Genomic DNA, 26203 nt, shown 5'->3' on the forward strand with positions numbered 1-26203 from the left:
GCACACAGACTTACTCAATACCGAGCCTCTGAAACATGAGGAATTTGCTTTCTATTACTCAGGAACAACTTATGCGTAGGCTATGCAGACCTGCGAAGATTTTTCTTTGGACATGTAAATGACCAAGTTTTCATTTGGCTAAATGCCAGTCATGCCATCTTAGATGCCAAATTAGACAATCCAAAGTACTGGGAAATACATTCTCTCCTTTAAAATAATGCTCTTACTAGATCATCTAGATCTCTCTCTCTCTTTTTTAATATAGAGAGCCTGTAGGCTCTGTCTATTAGAACTGCACAGCAGCAACACTGGTAGATTGTCATGGAAGATACGTTAACACTAAGATAGTAATTTGATCTACAAAGAAGCCTTAAGAAAAGAACATTATTACCAACAACAACAACAAAAAAAAAACCACCAATGCTCCCAGATGTAACTGTGCCTGCCAAATGCAATTTTAGCTAAAGTAGTTTCAACTAAGATGGACCTGCTTGATGTGACACCATCTGTTGAATTTCATTTTCTGTGTACTAGTAAAGAATAAGTGGTGACTTCATATAATTTAAAAGAAAGTAATCAAATGGGAAAACAACTCTTCTGTTGAAATCATGATAAGGATCTAATGGGATCTTCTCACACTGTGAATCACTGCACAGCCTATTTCATATATGGGAATACACAACCATATATATAGCTTTGATATAGCCACTCCAGATATATATTAATACTACAGAAAAAATATTGTTATTTCACTTTTTTTCCCCCTGTGAAAAAAGTGGCTGTATGAGCCTATACCTAATCATTGAATGAAATTCAATGATTGTGCCTTTTTTTTTTTCTTGCTACTCCTTGTATCTTTTATGCCAAATCAGATTACAGGGAAAAAAATCTCTTTGCTTCTTCTGCTAGACAGACCATTCCTGCCTGCCTCACCCTCCCAATTATTTATGAATTTCAGATGATGGCATTTTCCATGAACTGGATTTACAACACGCTTAGTTGAAAGGCTATTCATGACAGAAAGCACTGTGATAATTGCTGTATAAAGGCTCTGTAACGACTGGAGGAAGCAACAGGGACAGTTTGATCATGAGATCCAAAATAGGTTCCTTTTGACAAAGAAATGTGAACTGCTTGCATTTTGGGCCAAGAAACATCAGAAAACTGTAGGCCTGAAGGCAGGAGACAGGCAGATACCAAGTAGGAAATCCATGGATTGCTATATTCTGTCCTCAAGAAGAAACAACACTAGCACTAGAGGAAACTATCTCTAAAGTCCATTGATAAATATTTAATTCGAATAAGGATCAAACCATGCATAAGCTATTACTTTTTAGAGAAAGGCACAATCTGTCTTGATGAAGCTTACCCTCAACGTAACTCTCATCTGAAATGGCCTCTGTGCAGCAAATTCAATGCATGTGATTGGTACAACCTACACAGCTGCAGTGGTGAGCATTGTGGTTCAAGCACAGGGTCAGAAAACGTGTTTTCAGAGGGCAAGAATACTGACATAATTACAGATACTGACACAGAACCAGAGCTGTCATTCCCATCCCCTGGAAAGTGAAGCAAAATCATCTAAAATCAGCCTCTCTAAAGCAGAGAATGTCTCTTTCAGGCCTCCTTGAACACCAGCTGCATCTTGTGAGAGCACATTTATCCCAATTAACATAAGTGGACACAGAAGAAGTGTCACATGCCTCTGCCATCAGGCTGCAGAGAGCAACACTGACTTAATGCTCCAGCACACCATGATGAGGCAAGATAAACAGGAGGCTGTTCCAGACACTGCACAATTGCAGCTCTCCTAGATCCTTGATTTTACATCCTTACAACCCCTGCAGTACTCAAGCACTGATTATGAAGAATAGGGAAATTCGGGTAATAAAGCCAGTCGTTCAGGTTCACATCATGCAGGAGCTGGTTTCTTTCCCCAAGAAATCAAGGAGCAGAGATGGTTTATCAAGCTCAGGCCTGCTTCTGGGACTGTCCTTACCAACAGGAGACATTTTAGTGCTAATTAATTTATTCTTTTTGAGATGCTAAAGGGCATATCAGAAGGGAGAAATCTGATGGCATCAGGGAGTTAAATGAAAATTTATTTTTAAAAACTAAATAAACATATATACATATACTCTTACACATATACTTGGCTTTAATGAGCAGTCCCAGATACCCAGCTTCTGGGTATCTGTGTAGATTAGAGCTTTTCCAAAGAATCTTAACTCTAGATATGTCAATTCCCATCCCAAAAGTGCAAACATCATTTTAATGTCTAATTTCAATACATTTTCTCTGCAGTCATTTCTCTTGTGAGTCAGACTGGCTTATAGAGGAGAACAGAGTGGATGTGTCTTTTTTCTTCTTATACCAAAATATATATTATTTTTATTTTTATTTATTTATTTATTATATATATATATATATATACACACACATGCATATATTTGTATATGTATATGTGCATGCATACACACACTTTCACAAATACCTGCACAAGCATATACATTTATATATATATATAAATGTATTTATAAAAATTATATATAATATGCATATATTGAAAAGTTGTGGTACAAACCTGGGCAGAAGGTGAAGGAGGGTAGAGGCAATTGTGTACTAATGATAAACACAACAGCAGCTTTCTCAGCAGACCTCATTGCTAGGATTCAAAAATGATGTCTGAAACTGTTGCCAACACTAACAAGCAGAACTAGGTCTGCTTTGAAGGATACAAGTCAGAAATTCCTGCTGCACTCATTCAGTACTGTTATTCTACTATTGGTTACCTGTGCTGGGAGGGTTTAGTGCTATTCTTCTTTCATACTGATTTGAAACAGGGTGCAATTGTCATGTCGTTGTCACACAAAATGACTCATGTCATTGTCACACAGAAATTTAAGCACTAGGGATCCTGCAGCCTGGAGCTAGCTCCACTCCTTGCATTGGATCCTGGGTTGTAACCTGCCGCAGTCATCACTGGGAGATTTGTGTTATCACACCAAGGAATGGGGAGCTGCAGGTCAATTATTGATAACCTGGAGGAGATTTCACTCACTGGACCCTACCCTGGGCATCATTCAGCCTTTGGAATTGAAAATGCTGCCTGAGACCAGTAATCAGGGAAAAGAGGTCTGGAAGCAGATAAACTTGAAAAGGAGTCCTGAATTGGAGATTAGCTTGTGTTATTTGGGATTTAATGTAAGTCCCAGAAGGGCTGTGACTTCTTTGACCACACAACTACTTCAGAAAGAGCAATTTTAAAGCTGTTATTTCTTTTTCAAGTAAACCTAGTTGTGTATTTTTTTTCTATTTATTTCCCTTTACTTAGTCTATATACCTTTTTTTTTCCATCACAAATAATTCACAGATGTCAAAGAAAACCAAAACTGCCAGATATATAAATATTCTGCCTGTATGATGTCTTGTCTGCCTAGTAAGTGTAAGTTATAAAAACAATAAGAGAGCATGCATAAGTCATTAAAATGAAAATACAAATTAATAAATAATTTGTTTTTCTGTATTGGTAATATTTTGTTTGTCTATCTATTTCAAGAATAAATAACAGGTGAAAAAAATAAATGGTGAGTTAGCAGATAGTAAAGAGTTCCCTTCAGTAGTTTGGTCAATCACCTGACATCCTGGATTGAACACAAAGATAGGTTTTCCTGGAAAAAAAAAAAAAAGTCTGTTTGTTAGCTCTCTCGCAGAAATACCCCAACGGAGAAAGACTTCTAAAAGAGTAGGAGGAGGATCAAGCTTGCACAGATCAAACTTACAGCTTTATTTGAGAAGCTACCAGAAATTCTGATATACCTCTGATGCATTTTTTCACTTTTAATGTAGATATGAAGAATCTTTTACATCATGCAGTTGCCCTTTACACTCTCACTCAAAACTCTGTTCAGTCATCTTCTACTGTTCTTGTTTTTGAATAGGATATTCAAAATGACCTGTAGTATTTTAGCACGATCTCCAGCATGCAACCTGTTGGACCTAGCGTAGAGGTGATCTGAAGGGATGGACAGATGTTTGACCAGATTTATAAATCTCCTCAAAGCCTTTCAGAAGGCTATTTTGCTTTTGAATAACAAATTACTGTGGACTTTCAGGACTGTTTTTCTTCTTTGTGTCACGAAAACAGTTTGGTTTAGAAAAGGTTATTCTACCTATTAGAGTCTTTCCCACTAACCTTTGACTTCTGAATGCTTAAAAACTAGTAGGAATGTGAAGAGACTCGTGTACTGTCCTACAGCTTCAAATGTCATCCTTCTGCCCCTTAAAATAACGAGTAATAAATAAATAGAGAGAAGTGACTTTTTAACTATTATTAGAAGTCTGTTTGATATATTATTACAATAGTTAAACTGAGGATTTTAACTGCTCTTTCTACCTGAAAAAGCTTTTTATGGAAGGATCATACCTTCTCACAGATGCCCTGGCAAGCTGTGAGAAAACAAGTAGCAGAGATCTCTGGGAACGAGCCAGGTTTACTTAATCCTACCTCAAGGGAGTAATAGCTCATTTTATTTCAGTAGCACCCAACAGTTCAGTGGTCTCATAGGACAAATAACAGAGAGTTGAAATGAAAAAAAAACAATGTTAGTTAGATCTCTTGGGCCTCAATTTAGTTGTCTAAATAAAGACATTTTGTTCTCTCTGAGACATCTTAGGTTATCCATGAGATCCATGTCATCTGTGTGATATGGCAGGGGATCTAAGGCTCATCAATGCCGTTCTGGAAGAGCAGCAGGAAACAAAGCAAAGATCCTCTAAGACATTCAAAATGGCACTATGCCTGTACTTAGCACACTGACTTGAGTCTTCTCGGTCTCCTTTGTGAGGGCTGAGTTAGAAAAAGGTCTTGCACATAGCTTTAAATAGGGGAAGAGAAAAGAGGCAAGGGATAGAAAGGGACTGTGGGATAGAAAAATAATTGTGCTCGATATATTAGAAGAACTTTGTCCCAAATTGTCTTTGAGGTGTGTGAGGTGAGATCTATCTGGGTAGGGAAGCAAGAAGAAAAGAAGAACCCTGGAGATTTGTTAGTCCTTCAAGTGCTGATAAACTTGATCGAGCCCAGGAAAGGGACACCAAGATGGTTGGAGTCTGGAGCATTTATCTTGGGTTGACAGAGCTAGGCTTTTGCAACCTGGAGAAGATACAGATTCAGACATGACCTAACAGCAGCCTTTGAGAACCTTTGAGGGGGTTATCAAGAAAATGAGCTCTTACTTACATGTAGCCTAGAGGAACTGGGCAGGAAAATTGTGGATCTACGCCCTTCTCTGTGACTGGTTTTCTAGGCTATGTAAAGATTTGCTGTGTTGGCAGATAATTTGGTGTAATTTGAGTCAGTCACTGAATGGAAGCATTTAGTGATTAGACTTCTATATTAGCACCATGTGCAGTTCAGAAGTGGCACTTCTGAGCACTTTGGAGTAATTTTGATTGGTCTTCTAAATTAAATATCTCTACAATATATGTGCTTAGAAGCCATCTGAAAAACTTTCAGACCCTTATGACTCCATTAGGCATTGGTGAACATTTCATTCAAACCTGGAGCAGAGTTTCTCATCTCATTTTCTCCAAAAATAATACAGTTTGTAAGCACTCAAAGTGCACAGGATTTGGGGATTCCCTTCAAAATCATGCTCCCGGTCCTAATAAAAATTCTAACATTGAGAGAGCCTACTTCCAGAAGTTCAGCGAAGTTATTTGTATAATGACTTATATTCAAATAAGACTTGGTGTCTGGAGAATGGCTAAGTACCTAACACTTCTTGTTGTTCTTGATAATTATTGTATTTGTCATGAAGCTCAGTGAAGAGATAGATAGCTGCTATGCTAGAATCACTGCCATATTTTCCTGTGCCTGTTTGTATTGAGCGCTATATTTTTACACTTGTTGCATTTTTTTTTTATCTGTACACTCTCATTTTTCTCCAGGTAAACTCATTCTTTCATTGCAAAGTAGATTGAAGCTGGGGGAGGTTGTGGAGGAGAAATCCTTAGTAGCGTTCTTTTGAATAGCTCAAAGGTTAGGCTTGTTTTGCTGAATTAATAGTCTTAATGGAAAATGTTTTATTGGCACTTGGAGGTTTAGGAAAATAAAACAAAACAAAACAAAAGAACTTCTGACTTTTTTGGGGCAGACTTTTGACAGTCTTAAATCCTACCCCACTCACTTCATCTCCCCTTCTACCTTTTTTTCCCTTTCCTTTTTTTTTCTATCTGTAATTACCCATAAAAGCTCTTTAAAAGTGAAACTTATTTTTCAAGTCCTGAATGATGAGAGCTTTTAACTCTGCAATATTCCATATGAGAAAAATGCCACTCTTGTGCTGGTAGGAATAAGCTCTAATTGTTTTCATGGTTTCACTTATCTCCAGCATCTGGAGATTTTAAGTGAAGTGCAAATGAGGGTATAACAGAGGCATATTAATTAAGTACTAACTACAGAATCTGGCTCTGTTACAATGTAGTAAACAATATTCTAGCAATCTAGGCACAGACTGAATTCTTTGTGCCAGGAAGATGGAAATATCCAGAGCTGGTATGCAGGCCCCCAGTTAGAAGTTACATTCACCTTTCCAGCTTGCGCTCATCTTTCAAATAAACTCAATTCCTGGAAAGTTTAATGTGGTTCATTAAACACTGCAGGAATCTCACAATCAAGAAGCAAATGGCTTAGTAGCCTCCTCAATGCCATGCCAGTAAGGTCATCGACGAAGGACCGAACAAGTACTTTGCAATTTAATTTGCCAACATGTGCAGAAAAGATATCTGACATTAAATTTCTGAATTCTGTTCTGGAAGGACTTTACCCTGAAAAAGCTTAAGAGAGGTTCCAAACGTCCAATAAAATCTCATTAGGTCCTCTGTTACTGTTCCTGATATCCATGAACAGGATCCATACAGGAACAGATTATCAGGTAAAGAGGTAATTACTAGGAAAGATTCCAGAAAAAAATACTTTAAGAAGGAAAAACATGCATGCTAACTTCAGGAAAGGAAGAGAAGGCTTCTGTACTAAGATCATGAAAAAACAAACAAACAAACAAACAAACAAACAAACAAACCTGAGAGATTTCCACTTATATTGAAATGCTGGCCTAAGGTCACTCTTTCTTAGTGAAAAAAAAAAAAAAAAAAGTGGGAATTCCTAGAAGACTTAGCCCATGGAGACAGAAGCAATCAAGGGAGGAAGAAAAAGTAGCTTGCTCCAATGCATAATACGAAGTGAATTGCTTAGACAATGAGAGCCAGGAGAAAAATAGCTAAAGGGGTCTAAAGAGATCTAAGAAAGATGCAGCGTCTGATATTATATTAAAATATCCCTTTTCATGTCAGTGCACTTTTCTAATTCTAAAGGTAATTGATATTGCATCCAGGTCACACAGATTTGTGACTCACTTCCAAGTCTGAATACAGAAGATCAATTATATTCTTCTTCTTGGTGTAAAAAAAAACACACACACAAAGCAAAAACAACAACACACAGATAACTGTTAATAGAAAATATCATTGTTCCTATTTTATTCTATTCTATTCTATTCTATTCTATTCTATTCTATTCTATTCTATTCTATTCTATTTGTTTTTTTATTTTTATTGTCTCTAGGTGCAATCTCATTATATCACAATTCTTTAATATAGTTAAGTGATTTTTAGTGATAATTTAGTGATATAGTTAATTAGTGATATTGATTAATCTGTGATTAACAGACTTTTATGTTAATCCCATTAATACTTACTTGATTAAATAGGAAACTAAAGGTTCTGCCAAATTTTAAAAGACATTTTATAATGATTTTAAAGAACATTTTACAATGATTCTAGTTATTTTTAGATGATAGAAAATAGTCTGATAAAGGTTATCTCACCTTCTATCTGCTATTAATTTGTCTTTTTTTTCTATTGTACTCATCATAAAACATAATTTACAGGTAGTATTAATTGCATTGCTATTTTGATTTTCTGAACTGTTCTCCATCAGAAATATGCTAATAACAACAAAAGGCTATAAGGACACATTAACTCTGCTCTAATAACATCAGCCAAACACTTCTTTCTGCCCCTGCCTTGGATGAGAGTGGTAGTAGGAATACCTGGAGAGCCCCAGACAAGAGTCGGACAGACTTTATCGGGATACGTGCTGTATCAAACAACTGGAAGAGGCAGCCTGTAGGAAAAGTCTCAGTTGTGCTAAACTTAAGAAAAATGCATTTAGTTTCTGCTTTACAGCTGGATATATGAAATGTAGAGACATTTAAAAGAATCTATAGTTCTACAATGCCTAATGGCTATAGTAGAGTCAGGAATTCACCTTAGACCTCTCAGCTCCAGCCCGCACTTCAAATAGTACTTTATCTCCTATGTCATCATCTATCTTCATGTCTTGCCTCATCCTATATTATTTTTTTTCAGTGTGAGTTTTATGTTGTGGCAGGTAATGGCAAAAAATATGCACTTGGCAGACACTAGCAAATTATGATGTACATCAGCCTCCAAGGGAAAAATGTAGCTTTTCCATTGAGCATTCCTCAAAATAATAATAAAAAAAAAAGTGAGATGGAAAGGAATACTTTATCCTCATGGAATAAAGGCAGAGGCAAGCAAAGGAAATACAAATCTCCTCTCCCTCCATGTTTATTGTTCCTTATTCATAGGACCATAGAAAAAAAAATCGTTTTGAAAAGACCTCAGGAGGCGCTCCAGTCCACCTCTTGCTCCAAGCACAGTTAACTATGAGGTCAGACCAGGTTTCCAGAGCTTTATCCACTCTGATTTTGAAAAGCTCCAAGCATGGAAATTGTGTTTCTGAAAGCAGGATCCTGTAAATGATATCAAGCATAAGATGGTTCCTAAGCAGCCTTGTTGCTAGTAGAACAGCTTAGGGAGTGTTATTTGTTAGAAGACATGTAGATGCTGAGGCAAACCGAAGGACAAAACACATACTTGGTGGCATGCAGGTTTGCATCCAAAATATGACAGAGCCTGTGAGGCTAGGAAGTAGGCACAACGCACAGATTGATTTAGCCAAAGAATTCCTCTCTGCAAATGAATACAAAGATAAATTTACATAAGTACTAAGCTATGTAAAAGAATATCGTGGGAGAGAGCTCTGGTGTGTTCCAGCGCTTGAGGAGAACTCTGAAAGCAGTCTACAAATAATGCATAGTGCTGATATGTTTTTCTGAGACACTCTAAGATAATATAAATGGGTCAACTACCACACCAAAGTGAATATCCACCAACGTCCAAAAGTGAGAATGTTGTAATTCCCCTTTTATGAAGAAATATATCAGGACTAATTGGGTGGAAGTGCAGTTTACTGCACTTACATGGTGGTGCAGTTTACTACTGCCCTGATAGGGTTCTGCTTGAGATTTTAAAAGCCAGTTTGCGAACTCAGGGAGAGAGAGAGAGAGACAATTATGAGGCTGCTTGTTTGGTATAAAGATGCTGCTCTTTCACCTGTCACAGAAATTTTCTTTAGAAGTGTTTATTCTTTATAGTCTTGTTTTCCCTTTGCAGAGAGGGACTTATTTATTTGCAGGAAAATGGATTTGACAACTTTTAAAATAATTTTCCATTTCTGTATCATCTGTTATATATATATATATATATTTTTTAAATGGTATATGGATTAGCATTGCGTGCAACTGAGAAATCAGATTTCATCCTACAGCAAGTAAGAGGAAGATTCTTTCTCTTCTAACATATTTCCAAAGAGGAAAGATATTACCATTAGCTAAACTTATATTCAAAGCATCTGGGAGACCTATTTACCTTTTTTTTCCTTCTTTTCTTTTTTTTTCCCCCTAACTTCTGTTGCTGTTTGCTTTCAATATATTCTTAGATTAGTCTCATAGAGACATTCTTTCTAAAAGTAATTTAGAGACTCAGTGGGATTTTCAAATGGAGATTACCTTCGATATTGTTATGAGGAGGACACATTTATTAAAACTTGTAAAATACTTGATAATAATAATTTAAAAAGACTATAAAATACATTGTCTGGATGAAAACTAATCAAGAACTTTTCAAAATGTGGCCTTGTTAGAAATATTTTCACCTTGGACTTTGGTTAGCTTAAAGCTTTTGTTCTCCCAAGTTTCTAACAAACAGCTTTAGAGCTGAGAATGTTTTCTTTAGAGATGCCTTAAACACTTCCTGATAACTCTCCTTTGTTCACATTGCACATTGTTTCCTGCACAACCATACAATATTTGATTTTTGTCTAGTTGATTTTTCCCCCCTCATCGTGCAGTGTTCACCTTCACTAGGAAGAAGTGTGAGCTCTTGTGTTTGATGCTGGTTTTGTGCTGAGGGATGCTCATGATGGCAATGATTGCTTCTTAGCTGGTTCCCTGCCTGACGGGAATGGAATACGTGTATGGACTAGGTAAGCAAAAAGCCAACAGGGGAGGCTCATTTGGATCCATTTCCATGAGTGCCCAGGTATATTTTAACACTCTCTCGTGGTATCATCCAGCTAATTAAATACACTCTGTGCAGCAAATTTTAATAAGAATCAGAAGGGAAGCAAGCTGGCTGGCTTCATGCTGAACTCTTGAGAACAAGTATCCTTGAAACGTGCTGGCTCACATCTGTAGGCATTTAAAGCTGATTTTTTATCACATAACAAATGTGCCACTTGTCTTCTGGGCAGCCATGGTAGGGTGAAGAGTGGGAAAAGAAACTGTTCAAAGCCTGACAACAAAAGACCTAGATACAGCATAGAACTAAATGGTGCTCAGAAAGAAACAGAAAGAAAAAAAAAAGTCCAAGGGACTACTCAAGGTGGTTGTGGGATCACTTGGTCATGATCTGAATAGCTTCCATGAAGAAAAAGTCAAGATGCTGATGAGCTAATCCCCTGAAAAAAGGCCAAAACAGTACGAAATGTATGCTTCATATAGGCAGTTTGACAGGTTTTCAAATAAGTCTTAAGCCTCCTAAAATGCATTATTCTCCTCTTGAATTGCTATATACTGGACAATTCAAAATTATCTTAATAACTACAAAGTGTGGTCTTCCTCTGGTGACAAATACTTGTAGCAGGAAACAGCAATGCTGAAATAAATAGTGCTGGAATTGCAAGACTTTCAAAGACTCTGGCTACCTGATTTTAAACTTTGCCTGCTTAATTTTGTTTTTGCTTGGTACTGTGCATTATTTCTGGTGAATAGGGCTAATCAAGAATTGCTTAATCAAATAACTCCTCATTAGAAAATTTTCATTCATTGCAGTCAAATACTTCAAGGTAATATACATATGAAAATACTTCTGAAGAGTGTCTCTCAGTCCTTTTGTTTAAAATATGTGAATATTGAGTGTCAAAAGTATTTGCCATTCTCTCATTACTTCCCATAAGTCTTCCTCTCATGTGTACATAATGCCCCAAGAAAAATGAGAGAAGATGGATTGAGAAAATTTCACCTCAGAATCCTGAGGTGAAATCCTGAGCCTGATAGATAAGTGGCAAAGTTATTAAACTGTAACTTTCTCATTATAAAACACATCCCAACAAACACATATAATATCAACCATATAATAATTCTCACACAAGAATAAGTCTTCCTTCCCTTTGCTATCACTGTTGCTAGTGCTGGTGTAAAGGTAAAGAAAACATCTTTCATCCTGTTTTTAGTAGTTGGGATTATTTTAGGAATTACCTTATGGGTGCTACTTAGTACCTGGTTAACGTATTTCATATTTTCAGCAAAGAACTTTCTTTTATCACACTCTTCCACAGAGTTTTAAAGTCTGACAGCTCTAGGAAATTTATTTTCTTTATCACTGGTCCAGAAACTGGTGTCTCTACAACTAGGAACCATAGGTATGAGAAAAGCAAAAGTTTTTCATCGTGTCTCTCTTAAACCCACAAAATATTCTTCTTTGAGCAATTCTTCTTTTGCAGTTTTAACTGAGAAATAGGAAACACCTGCAAGAACATCCTGTGGATATTTTTGCTTACACCTGCCCACGTGGACCCTTCCTGAATCAATACAAAGATTTCTACTGAAGTGTCATTAGAGCTGTGTGGCTGTTGACATGGGGTTTGCTTACAAATTGCAACTCCTTCTTCTTCTCATAACATTGCCTTCACTATTGCTTTTGGAAAGTGAAGAATGCTTCCATTTGTCATGGAAATCCTATCCATTTTTCCTTTCAGGGAATCACAGGCAAAAACTACTTTTTTCATGTCAGAGAAAAAAATCATTTCCTCTTACTGGTTCTAGAATGTTTTACATTTCAGTTGTCTTATTTGGCACCCATATAACAATTTGATATTTACAGCCAGATGTCTCTTCCTTTTGCTCCTCACCATTTTCTCTAACCTTGTTTAGATATAGTCAATTTTCATATCCTGGAAAACATAATCTGCCTCTTTCAGCTGCAATGATCAGTGTTTTCTGCAGTTCTTCTCTTCAGCCCTACTGTATTGATAATATCAACTTCTTTTTCCCTCAAGCATTCCCACATGTAAGGTTATACATTGTCTTCTGCTCTCATACCCTGCTTGGCACAAGCATTGAAAAATATTTAGTATTTAAATATAATATTTTTTTAAAAAAAAATAATTTGTCCCATTTCCTAGGTCCCATGGGCCTAGGGCCTGTTCTTTACTTCTGTGGGAATGCAGCAGGCATGGCTTACGTCCACTTGACCAAATTCTATACATTTTGTTTAACAGAAAAAGAGGTACTGCTATTCACGCCTTCTAATGATAATAATTCCTGACTGACAGTGTCCTGACAGTGTACCTAATTGCTTTCTGGGAAACTGCTAGCTACACGGCCAAAAAATACACAGAAATTTTCCCTGCACTCTTTTAATTTACATTAATGACAAAGCCCGAGTTACCTGCTCCTTTTATTGCACACCAAGGACAATTTCCTCATCACATTTTTCCTTTGTCACCTTTCCAGGTCATGCTCCATATGAAATATGTATCCTGTGGTCTCTGTTTCAGCTCACATGAAGCCTACGGACAGATAACATCGATTCAATATTGGCATATTAAAAGTGCCTTAGAAAGGAGTTGAACAGACACAGCAAAATTAATAATCAAATCGGTCACATACCTTATTTCCTAACGTGAGATAAAGCTATGGTCTATTGTGTGGTTCTGGCTGTGTCTGGCATATCAAATCACATGCAGGGACAAGCTCCATGGGGACTAATTCTCCTTACTTAATAGCTTTCCTCAAACCTGAGGCATCCCAAGATGGCACTTTTCTCCCCAGCTGTTGTTCAGTGCCATGCTCTTTATCTGGCTTTGTGGCTCAGCAGAAAAGATACAGTCATATGGAACAGGAAAGAGGCCACGCTGCTACCTCTATAAGCTACTGGTAGCATAATAAGGGATCATGAAAAGGAAATCACTTGTACATATTTTGTGCTCAGTGCATGAGATCTCACAGGTCTACACTATGGGATCTGACACTGAAAAGTTCACATATTCTACTGAAAGCTTCAGAGCAACTCAAGGGGTGGTGGAGGAAGAAGATTCCTTGAGCCACACACAATCAACTTCTTCACGAATGATGGAGAAAAGGACAGTGTTACCCAAAACTGGCAGCAAAGGTTTCTATTGACATGCGAATGCTCTTTAGAGGTCTTCTACTTATGGAGTGACCTCCTATCAAGGCTCAGATCTCACAGGTTAGGCAGACAGAGGATTAAGTACTACAAAAGCTCGTGAGGCTATAGGCCAGGTAAAGTGTGAAGGACTCTCACAGAGTGATACACAATTGAGCTATATTTAGCCTGATACTTCAAATAAAGAAACAGGGCACACAGCTGCTATAAATCAGACATATAGGGGAAGGTAGTATCTTGGGAAAAAAATGTCAAATATAATAGTTTTTCACTTTTTTTTTTTTTATCTTTAAATGCTTTAGAGGCAGAGATACCTTTAGGAAGATACATTAGTGTAGTGTAGATATACTGGAAGTCAAAATATAACATGATCACAGTACAAGCTACTGCAAATGTAGAGAACTAGAGTGATGAAATTCTATATGCATTTAATAATGATTTGGGTGCAATGAGCAAATCCATCAAAATCTACTTTATTTTCTTTGGAATAATATGCTAGCTGATCTAAATTTCCCAGAGACAGGCTATGTCATTGATCTATTTTAAGCCTTTTGATGACTTTCACTCTTAAGAATGTTCCATTTAGTATTTAATTATCCCTTTTTTTTTTTTCTCAGAAGCTCTTTCGACTCTCAAGTATAGTGACAACATGAACGTGATCTGATCACTGCAAATGTTGCTGTTTAGACTATGAACCACATAGTGCCATTTTCCCTTACAATATAAAAGAAGGTAGCCTGATTGGGGTCACATTTCTCATTGAAAGAACTGAAAGTATGGGAAAGAAACACTTTTCTTTCAAAAGCATCAGTGGAAGATTTCTTCTTATCACTGATTGCCTGAAGTCCTTCACACCAGCTGAGTAGTTTTGAGTGCGTGTAGTTGAGATTATGCTATTCTGGAGGATCTCCAGAAATGTTATGGATTTTTAAAAATTATATACGTATTTGGCTTAGTCGCTTTGACTAGACTGATATTCTTCAGGCATGAAGGCAATACTGCCTCCATGATGCTTGCAGAACACAAAAGGAATTTAAGGAGTGACAAGGGTAATCTATACATTTTGTGTCTGATTGAGCTGTTGAATATGGATGAGAAGCCTTAGGGTATCCAAGATATTAACAATGGACCAACAGCTGGGCCTGTGAGATATCTGACATCTTCTGGAGCAACAGCTGGAGGTTAGGTGGGATGTGTTGAAACATCTCAAATGGCACAAAATGCCAGATACGCATTTCTGTAGCAGCATAAGGAGCAGGAACGTGTTCCTGTTTCATGGTCCAACTCATTTCTCTATCTTATTTTTTGTGCTATTTGAACCACTCTCTGAGCACCTACAGCACATTAATCTTACAGGATACATTCAGGTATTCTTTTTATTTTTATTTCCTGCTGCATTAAGGTACCATAAGACCTTTTTAAAAACTCTGTCAAGGAATGTGGTAGAAATATGCAACAGGCCAAGGAATGAAATGGCCAGCAACTGGCCTACCATAGAAACTATGGCTAACAGTCCACATATTACCTGTATATTTTTCATAAGTTTTGATAAAGAGCAACCAAATCTGTTAGTATAAGCATGATTTGTTTTTAAGAAGTTGGTCAATATTTCAGTTACGAACATGCTATTTATTTGTAGTCGGTGATGGTCATTCTTCGTAAGTGTTAATAAACCAGACATTTTAATGTGACAAATAACCTTCACCTACATCCGGTCCAAATTTATGCGTCTAACTTAGAAGACGTTATAGGGTGAATAGCTTATAGTGTGCCAGTGTGACCTTGAACTTGATAAGATCCTGAACCTGAGACATTACAAGAAGTTCCCTTAAACTTAATGCACTGTTGGGCTGTCAGAAACATGGACATGAGTGGCAATAATGCTAGGGGGTAGCACATTACTGCCGGATGCTGTATGCAAAAAGCCTGTGTGTCTCCTTTTCAGAAAACCTCATCAAAGGCTTGACTCAGGCAAGAATGTGTCATGAGAAGGTGCGTGTGAGGTATCACAAAAAGAAGTCTCCGTATTGCGATCTTGTTCTTAGAGCACTTTAGATAGGGAGCAGTTTACCTCATGGAAAATGAATTTAAAATGAAGCATATTCATATGAGAGTTATAATATCAAGGACAACAAGGAAATAATCAGTCAGCTGAACGCTCTAGCTGTTTGTACACTGATATAAGAAGTGTGGAGATAAACAAAGAGATTTGAAAACCTTAATGAATAATCAGGGTTACAATTTAATTGCCCTAACAGAGCTTTGAAGTAATTACATATGGCTGGCCTTAATAGAAAACGGTTTGGGGAAAGCAAGAAAGAAAGAAAGCAAGCAAGCAAGAGAGAAAGCAAGCAAGAAAGCAAGCAAGAAAGAGAGAAAAAGCAAGAAAAAGCAAGCAAGCAAGCAAGCAAGAAAGGAAGAAAGAAAATAGAATAGACTCAGTATTGTGGACTGAGAAGATCTATCATTAATAATGTTAGATAACTTCTAGATTAAATTCCAGAAGTGGCAAATTAAAAGGAAAATGACTGAAAGAGACTCAGCAGTTCTCAAAGAAAGATAAAATAAGCAAATTATTCAAATGCACACAAAGCACAGAAAACTTAATAAAGCAGCAGGGCAGTTAAAGCATGAACTTAGACACAAAAAGAAACAAGAAATAGAAATCAAATCAAATTAATAGAAATTATGAGTGTAAAAACTAAAGTAACATGAACATGTAGGCAGATAATTAAAAAGACCAAAGTACAATCTGAGGTTCCAGGCTCCAAGAGTAACCAGAAATCATTCTTTGAATAATATAAGGAAAATCATGTAAAATATTGACCTGATACTCAAGTTAATGTCTTTCCTACATTTCCTCATAAAAAGAGTCATGACTACCAGGTGTCTGGGAGCATTAATACTAGTGATAAAAGAATAAGATTTCTGCTCTGAATGAGGAGAGCTTTTTTTTTTTTTTTTTAATCAGCTAGACCTCTGTACCTAAAGTATATTTTTTTGCAATTATCTCTACTTTTCAAACTGAAGAACTAAACCCATAGCAATCTGCAAGAACAAATTACATCATTACATCAAACCAGTGTAATTTTCTTCTAGGAGTAACAGGCCTCCTGCTAAAGAGGGTAAAAGTTAGTAGCAAAGAATGAAAGCTTAATTTTGAAGAGATTTTGATAAAAGCTTTCAGAAAACTCTAATTAACAAGGAAGAGAAATACGGAACACAGGAAATCCTTATAGCCTGGATTGGATTACCATTCCCAGAAATAGTTATGAATTTAAAAATACACAAGTATATTTGAGGAACTCTGTATTTCTATCTGATCAAGAGATTCATTAGCTACATAAACAGTGAAATAAAAGTGTGAATTTATGTTGTCTGAAGATTAGATGAAACTGAGAATGATGCCATTTACCCTAGATGACAGGATTTGAACTAAAAGTAGTCTTGAAAATTAGTGAAATAGTCTTGGAAAGAAAATAAAAAAAGAGTCTAGTCAGTAGAAACAACTGCAAGATGTAAGATTGACCAGAACAATCAATAGTTATGAAATGGGAAATAATGTCAACAGATGTGTAGAAAGTGAACGTAGAAGTCAAACAGCATAGTAAGTTAAGTACAAGTCAGCAAGACTTTTTGCAGATGAAAAAAAGCAAACTTTGTTTTGAGTATCAGATACATAAATTCATCTAAATTACGAGAATTAATTCTATCATCTTTCAGCTTTGATAAAGTATAAGGAATGATGTGCCACCTTTTGGGCCAACTAATGTGCAGTAGTTAAAGATTAGTTACAGAAGAGAGGAACAGAAACCTAAAAGGTGTAATGGCTGGGGAAAGAGTGGTTACTTTGGTTTAATTAAGAGAAAATTGACTGTTTCGCCCTGGCTGCAAGGGAGCGTAGGCACCCCTCTCAGATGTAGGCTTGTCTGTACTATGAACATCTAAATGTAGGCACCTGAAGTTTTGAGATGAATCCCCAGTCAAGCATTGACCTGTATTGCCTCAAAGTTGAGAGGCCTCCGTCACTGGAGGTCTTTAAGCAGTATTGGAAAAGCTGCTGGCAGGAATGAGGCAGGTATATAGGTAATCGTGCCTCAGGGCGAGATGAAGAACTAAATGGTCTTTCAAATCCCTTTGAGAAACAGGGATCTTGAGCCTGAAGACATTGATTCATTTAGACACTTAGATCAAATGTTCCTGTACTTCAGCACAGCCACTGAATTAAAACGCAGCAGAGTCTTGGTATCTCTGACTTACTCTCTTCTGCTATCTCCTTCTCTCCACCACCAACAGGATTGCACACTGAAATGAGGCAGATTTGCAGGCTAAAGCAGATTTATGAGCTTAGCTGGTTTGAATGGTGCCTTACCTCCTTTTTATTTCTTCCAGCAGGATGAACACCTGCCCCTGCACAGGAAGGGAGGAGATGGTGCCTTTCTGATTTAGTGCTCTGTATAGTCTGTTGTCAGAGTATCAGCAACAATGGCCCAGTATTGCTCTTGAGAGATATGGAAACACTCTTTTATTTCCAGTCAACAATTAACAATCTGACAAAGAAGAGCTCTTGAAGTTAAGATTCCCAGCTACTTTTTCCACTTTCCACAGTGTTAATTGCAAAACGCATTTAAAAAACATTCAGCATCCAAGTTTCCCTCCCTGAAGAATGGACTTGTTATGCCACTAATTTCATGGGTGTTGTGAATCAAAAGAGTGTGAAGTATTATTCCTGGAAGGAGTAGATCCATAAAAATCAATTTTAAATGAGTGCCTTCTCTTTATCTATGCCACTGACACTTGTCAGACTTCACACAGGAAAATGCAGTTCTGTCATTTGACCAGAAGGTTGGTGTGCTACCAAGGTCAGAAAGCATCTACAGACACCCCAATGCATGCAGACAGCCTTTTGAGCACTGACCTGATGAAAAGCAGATGACTGTAGTAGGAGCAAAAGGAATTTGAAAGCTCATCTCTCTAAAATGTACTTCCTTTCCACACCATTGACATTTTATATTATCACTCCTACAAATGCAGCATAATAGGCAATCCAGATGCAGTCATGATGTGGCTTGTAAAATTTGATTGGCTCTATATAAGACTGATAATTTGTTTTAACCTTAATTATTTTAATTTTATTTTTTAAAGACTTTTTATATCATTTTCCCCCTCCCCCTCTATAGATAAATCTGGTTTGGGCGTGGAGGAGTTTTATGAAATGCAGGTAAAGTTCTTTGCACTAAGATTAAGCATTCTTATTTTCAAGTTAAAGGGACTGAGTGACCTGATAAGAGTGGCTGAATTTGCAAGAAGGTGTTTCGGAAATAGCACTCTCTGGTTAGAAAAGCAACTAACTTGGTTTTGGTAAACTCAAACTCTTTCAAATGGTCATATTTCCCACAATTTTCCTGCTATGCCTGCATAGGATCTAGTGAACTTTAAGAGAACTTGCTTACCTCTGATTTCACATGCACGTCCTGAAAATCTCTCTCTTTTTTTTTTTTTTTTTTTTTTAATAATAACTATGTATAATCCTGGGAAGGTTCCATCCTGTTTTTCCTACCTTTAAATGTAAATGCAAACAGGAAGATACATAACCAATTACATAACCAATGAAATGTAGAAGGATGAAGGAACCTTAGTTCTCATACATTGCCACAAAGTGTCACCCTTTTCCCATGCATTGCCTACCTCCACAACTTTTCTGTAGCTCAGGAAAAAAATGTCTTCTTTAAAGGATGTGGCCCCAAAACACAAGGACAAAATCGGGGTCTCCGAAGTTGCGTAGAATGATATATGTCCATAAAAATATCTGATGATTGCAATGGAGACATCAAAAAGTGCATCAGATAAGGAGATCACACTTGGCATTTTGATTCATAGGTTGTTCACATTAATTTCCTTTGAACATGACAACATGGTTGAAGCCTGTGATTACTTCATTTACCAGGAAGTTATTTTGTCCATATATGATCAATCATCTTGTTTACACACATTAATAAGTGCTGTCATTGTGCTGTGATTATATATACTTTGTAGATCTTCTCTAGCTGTTCCCAGTCAGCTCGTAAAATAAATGAGCTGATTTGCGAGTTCTTTGATACCATTTTATTAGTAATTTGTTGTCATTTCCCAGTGCAGATGGAAAGGAAGAACTAGGTTTCTGAAGGAACCAGGTTTTGCGACAGTGGAAGGGAGACTTTCATCTATGGATGAGTATGAACTAAGCAGAGATCCTCTGCTTCCAAGAGCGTAGGAAACTCTCAAAGCTGCTGTGCCTCCCTGATGGACATGACAGGAGTCGGAGAAACCCCTCAGTCCTCACAAGGAAAGATGTAGTGGTAAGAGATGGCTGCCAGCTATTAATTTCATGAAGAGACGGGTTTTGCTGGCTCTTGGGTCTTTATTTCTTCAGGTAAAGTGTGCAGAGAATAGCCCTTATTTACAGGGGAATCTTGGATTGTCAGAACAGCAAATGACAGATAAGAAAATAAAGGCAGTGTGTATGAACAGGTAGAGCAGTATGTGATCCAGCTGCACTCTCTATCTCTGTAAGGAGAACACACTTATACATAATGTATAGAATCAGAATGAACTATGACTAGGACCATCACAAGGGAACTATTAGATTCCTGGATCACTGCTAGAGCTGGAAAGTGATTTTCAGACAAACAGTCAAGTTCTGGGGAATATGACCCACTGTGTGAAGGTCAAATTATAATCAAGCATTACTAGACATGTGGTGGTTGAACATGTATATTGCATCCATGAACAATGTCTAGCTCTAGGTAGAAAGAGCTGCGTTCATGCTTGTAATGACTTCCAATACATTGTAAGTGCTTTTAGCATATTTTAGCAATGTATTCATTGACAGTGCTTTGTTTCGTCATCCAAAATAGCAGGACTCTTTCTTACAGATTTGATCTTTTGCTTAATTGATACTATCATCTAAGAAAAAAGCTCTGACTGAAGGTTTTTTTTTTTTTTTAAAAAAAAAAAAAAACAAAGGTAGAAACTAATTCTGTTTGAGATCTCTTTACCTATATTAAATGTGCTGAAATCAACTAACATTTTCTGATTTTTTTTGAAAATACACAGAGAAACAGACAAAGACGCAATGTGAATGAGAACCCTGATTTCTGTAGGAAACAGACCAAAAAAGAGGGAGTTATTGAAAAACAAATTATATATGGTCAAATTAAAAAAAAAGGCAAAAAAGAATATCAGTAGGAAAGAATAAAGATTTTTAATTTTATGACACTTGATAATGGAATATGATGACAAGTGGAAATGCATTTTTTCTTCCTTTTTTAGCATAAATTCAACCTTGCTGGGGCTATGGAAACTTGCTGCAAGATATGATGACATGATGAAGATGTCAAAAAATCAATGTTTATAATCTATTTAGGACTGAGTGAGTAGAAAGTGTGGGGGAATGTCACCCTGTCAAAAATGGCTTTATCTCCCTCCAGTGCACTGACAGCTCTAAAACAAATGATCTTGAATATTTATAGATCAATATTTTAGAATATAATGTCCAAAGCTTGGTCCTAGTTGCTGTTGCATGTAGACTACAGGATCATGATTGAAAAAAAAAAATGGAGAACTTGCTTTAAACCTCTACTACCCGTAGGTAATTTGCCTGTTTGGTAATTTAATGTGGAGGTTCTTTCTATTATTTTTGCTTGTTGGTTTTACAGGATAGCATTGGATATACAGGTCACTATCGATGCCTGTGTATTGCCCTAACCGTCAAAGTGAGGTTCTTCTTTGGCTATTGTCTCTCTCACCATAGGAATTCTGCCTTTTGTTATGTATAGTAACAACACTTCAGCAGGAGTAACTCAGAGCAAGTCATAGCCCAAATTGCAAACCAGCTCTCCTATAGGATGTGAAAGACATGAGTATGACTCCTCTGGCTTTAGGTAGGCCTAAAGTTGAGGTCTTTGTTGGCAAATGTTGCAAACTTGCATCATTTGCGTCATTGCAAAAAAGCAGGAAGCTCTTCTGCTAGATGAAAGTGTCACCCATTCACTTACTAATGCCTAAATTAGACACCTTGTTCCAAGGTGTGAATATTGACATTGTATCGTGAATCCCAATTTCTTTGTAGGCATTTTCTCCAGATTTCTGGATAGGTTCCTAATTTTGGCAGAGTACCTATTGGAGAAGTTATTTCTTCATGCATTTCTGATCTGTCTTTTTGTTAATCCAGATCTCCCCTGGTGCTAGTTCCTGTGAATCTCAGAATGAGATGCTCAATTGCCTCCTTCTACTGTGGAGTGGACTTTGCCCTTGTCATAACATCTTAGCTTACTCTGGTTTTGAGCACATGAACATTTAAACCCCATGAATAATGACCAGAAGTATTTATGGCAAGCAAGCACATGAAACAAAACAACAAAGTAGAGTGGGGTATTCATGTTTACGATATATATATATATATATATATATATACACACACATGTATATATGTGTTTCTTCTTCTATCCTGATCCAAAAGCAGGAACATCTTGCTGAGAGTCCTTGGGCAAAGTCCTGGTATCTGTTTGTTTTCAATCATTTGCTTTAGAAATTTGCCTTGTGTTGCGCTGAGCAAGCTTGTCCTTGTCATTTCAGCTCATGTTCCGTCATTTGGCTTAATGTCTTTGTAAGAAATAAAATGCTTTGATTGAAAAAGTCATTTTGTAGTGGGGATGGACTAAATGCATATGGGGGAGGATTCATTATGCTGAGAAATGTAGGCAGAAGACCTTGACTGTATTTCCTCCTCCCTTTTCATTTTAGGGAGGTTAAAAGCTAAGGAGAACTTTAGTATAAGGCTGGAATCCACCTGCATAACTGTTTATCTACCTACACTCAATTCTAGAGTTGGTTATGGACTCTAAAAAGGCAAATGCCTCTGTGTTGATGGGATTGAATTTTAATTTGGACCTGAAGAGCACAAGTAGATTGTTTTGTCTGGAATTCAGGTAAGTGTAGATGCAAGAGATTTTTATTATTATTTTTAAAAGTCTGCACAGTTCTGACAGACAGAATTATCATTTCAGAAAACAATTTTACCCATGAACCATATACAAAATGACAAGCTTAGTGCATTTTTCTTCCTCCCAAACCACCCTCTCTGCAAGATGAGTCTACTGTAGCAGGGAAATGATTTCATGATTCTCAGGAAAAAGTAATGCTGGATAGATCCAGGGAGAAAATTCTGGGAAAGTTAAAATGGCAGAGAATTGAATCTTATTTTCTATTTTTTTTTCCAGATACATAACGTAATCATAAGCAGCTCTGCCTGAGGATCCAAGAAAAAGTTACATGAATTTGACTTTTGACTTTCCTGAGGACAACACAGAACTTAGATGAATTTGAATGAATCTAGGTCTGTAACAGCATAAGCTTAGAAAAGGTCAGAAATTCATTTCACATAACATACAGATGTTCCCGCAAGTAATGAGCATTTGCATGTTGACTTAAGAACAATAATTCAGAACAATGAGCTCTCTCCTTCAAGATCACTTGTGCTTACCACATACCTTCACCAAGTACAACCTAATTAATGGGGTTTTTTCAGTCCCCACTTCATTTCAATAATAGAAAAAAAAAGTGAGAAATAAGATCTTACTAAATATTTACTTTTTTTTTTCAATGATTTTACAAAAGCAGTGGAATAATTGCATGAGATAGATAGGAAGATCTTTGCAAATCTTTCGGTCCTCTCTTGTTTTTGCAAAGGATGCTCCTTCACATCTTCCTTCTCCCTGTATATACAGCAACCATTAAAAGTGGATCAGAGAGGTCAAAACAAATTTCAGCAAACTACTAGCTAACGCAATATTAGTGTTCTCAGCCAGGTAAACAGAAGAAAATTTGTGCATAGCAATATATTTTTTTCCCCTTACTACCCTCTTGACATCCTTTTGATGGCCAGGTACTCCCTTATGAAGCAGAACACCATCTTTCCATGCAAGTTAGGGCGAAAACTGACAGTTCTGCATTCACCAAAAGAGAACTTCATCATACTGCCATTCTGCCCCATCATCTTTTATGTGTAAGCAGCAAACACAGATTCTTAACTAAAACAAAATGTTACAATGCATGCATAATTCCTCCCTTGGGGAGTGGAAAAGAGAAGACAAATTACATATGACAGATGTTAGCTACATCACTTAGCACCCTACTGAAAGGCATTCGGGATAGATCAGAAATGTATAGTGCAGGGTGGAGAAGAGGTACCAGAACAAGCTCTGAATGAGCAATTTGATATATTAACTGTGGAAGAACATAAAGCATATAGGGATCTTGATGTAGAAATGAATCTTATCTCTTCTAACCCTCTGTGGAGTGAAGATCCAGACATACCTTTGTCTTGTCTTTTCTTTGCACCTTAGGTTTCAATCACATCGAAATTGGGCACATAGAATGCGAAAAGAGCTCTGGTGAGGTACAAGAGGTTTCTGATTTTCTTGATAATGGCATAGGTGAATACGTGCTGATGTAACTGCAGATCACATTACATATAGCCTAGCAGATGAGAGAACCAAGACAAATCTATGGAGGGGGGAAAGATGTAAAGTATAAATCAGTCATAGAGTTCTCTCTTGTATCCCTGTTAATGTTTCTTGACAACCGTTTCATAAATCTTGATGCACACTTTATACTCAATGAATGGGCATTCATGCTGTGCCCATCTTCTTTTCTAAACCTAAATCACCTAACATGTGCCTATGTTATCTAACATCTGTTTCAGTTGTGCATACATTGAAAAGCATTATCTTCCTATAGTTAATTAAAACCTCATTTAATGAGTTAACTCAGTAGTGTGTTTTTGCAACAAACAGACCAGAAAAATGCAGAAACTTGCTGATTATCACCATGACTGGTAGGAGAAGCAAGATGTAATTCCTTCCCTACATCGATTTGGAACTAAGCGAAATATACAGGAATTGCATAAAGCCACTGAAGTAATCCATATCTGTTGTGGCCAACTTCCTAAAAATTCCTTCAGTGACTGCACCAGATGAAATGTTTTTACAGCAGCTGCTCCTTTCTACTTCCCAAATCTCCTGAGGGTACTTATCTACCTTTACATTCAGAATTGTTTAGTCATAGATGGTTTGCTGGCTGTCTGGGACTAATGAAGAACCATAAAAAGGAGGATGGAAATGCCTTCCATGAATCACATGGTTGTACTTTTTTTTTTTTTTTAACCCTTCCTTTTCTTGGAAGGAGTCTCCAAGATTTTCTTGGATCTTTTGCAATGAGACTAATTCTTTGCAGAAATTTTAAACTTACACTAAGTTAGACTAAGCAGTAGCTAAACCTTCTACAGTTAGACTTTATTACACACATAGCAAGGGAATTACTGAGGTCATGTTTCTTCCTCATACTGGAGAAAGATGTGCAATCGCCAGCCCAGGTAAGCTGAAAAGCTGTACCTGGTGCTTAGAGCATGGTAGTCAGTTCTGTCCTTAGTCTATCAAATAGTAGTTGACTATATATTGCTTGAATATATATTTCTTGCCCCTTGAAAAAGGGCTCTCAATCTCATCTGACACTTCTGAAGCATGCCTCTATTTTTGCAGTCAATCTTTTTCTCTAAAAATGAACTATTTCTTTCTCTTGTTTCTCTTTCTGGACAAGCAATAGAAAAACAAATAGTATGGGAAATGACTTGGAAAAAAATGAAAACGTTCATCTACAAAATGCCTCTTCTGTTACAAAGTGCCTTTTGCCCTTTGTAATAGTAGCTGCCCCATGAAACAATAGCAGCCCTAAAACTGTCTTTTTATTTGGTTAAATCCTACAATTGACACTGCATGTGACTTAAGGCAGCAGTACATTTGGAGTACTATCATCTTGTTATGTGGACGCAAGTAATAACTCCAGTGGCATTTCCTGTGCATCCTTTCTTTGAGGATTCCTAGAAGGCTTCCCAGAAGGCAGCCGTAGAAGATTGCTGTTGAAGTAGCTACATGTGCTATGAACTCGACTGCTTCATGAAACAGGTTGTCAAACTGCAACCCAGCTGAAGTTATTCAAAAAGGACTCCAGAGTCAAATCCTTTGCCGATCTCCCATTTCTCTAAGCAACTCTAGGTGATTTGGTGATTCAGTTTTCTTTTCCTTCTCCCTTCTTATTTTTACTATCTTCCTTTCTCAACTGGCTGACATCCTGATGTCTTTTCTCATCTTTTTTTTCAGGTTAGATGAAGAGGAATGACAAAGCAGAGAGGTATCTGCTGTCAGCAAATAAACCAGCTTATGTTTGAAAGATGTCTCTATTGTTTTTTCCTTCTGGTAAGTGTAGGGAGGAGGAATCTATCCCACTATGTCAAAGTGAGGCTTTATTGATATCAGCAACTAAAAAAATAAACAGGGCAAATATTCAAGAAATAACCAGTCTCTGATTCCAGAAGAAAGGGCTAAAGCGCTTATGGAAGTTTGAATCATTTCTGCTAATAAAGTTCCTAACTGCATCTTTCTAATACAGGTGATTCACTGACACTTGACTTTTCAGCACCATTAATGCCCAATTTAAAATATCCATGAGATGGATTACTATACTAAATACTTTACATTACTGGGTTTAC

The sequence above is a fragment of the Tinamus guttatus genome, unplaced genomic scaffold (genome assembly GCF_059628265.1).
Source record: "Tinamus guttatus ecotype Peru unplaced genomic scaffold, ASM5962826v1 Tinamus_guttatus_pri_ptg000038l, whole genome shotgun sequence".
NCBI lineage: Eukaryota > Metazoa > Chordata > Aves > Tinamiformes > Tinamidae > Tinamus > Tinamus guttatus.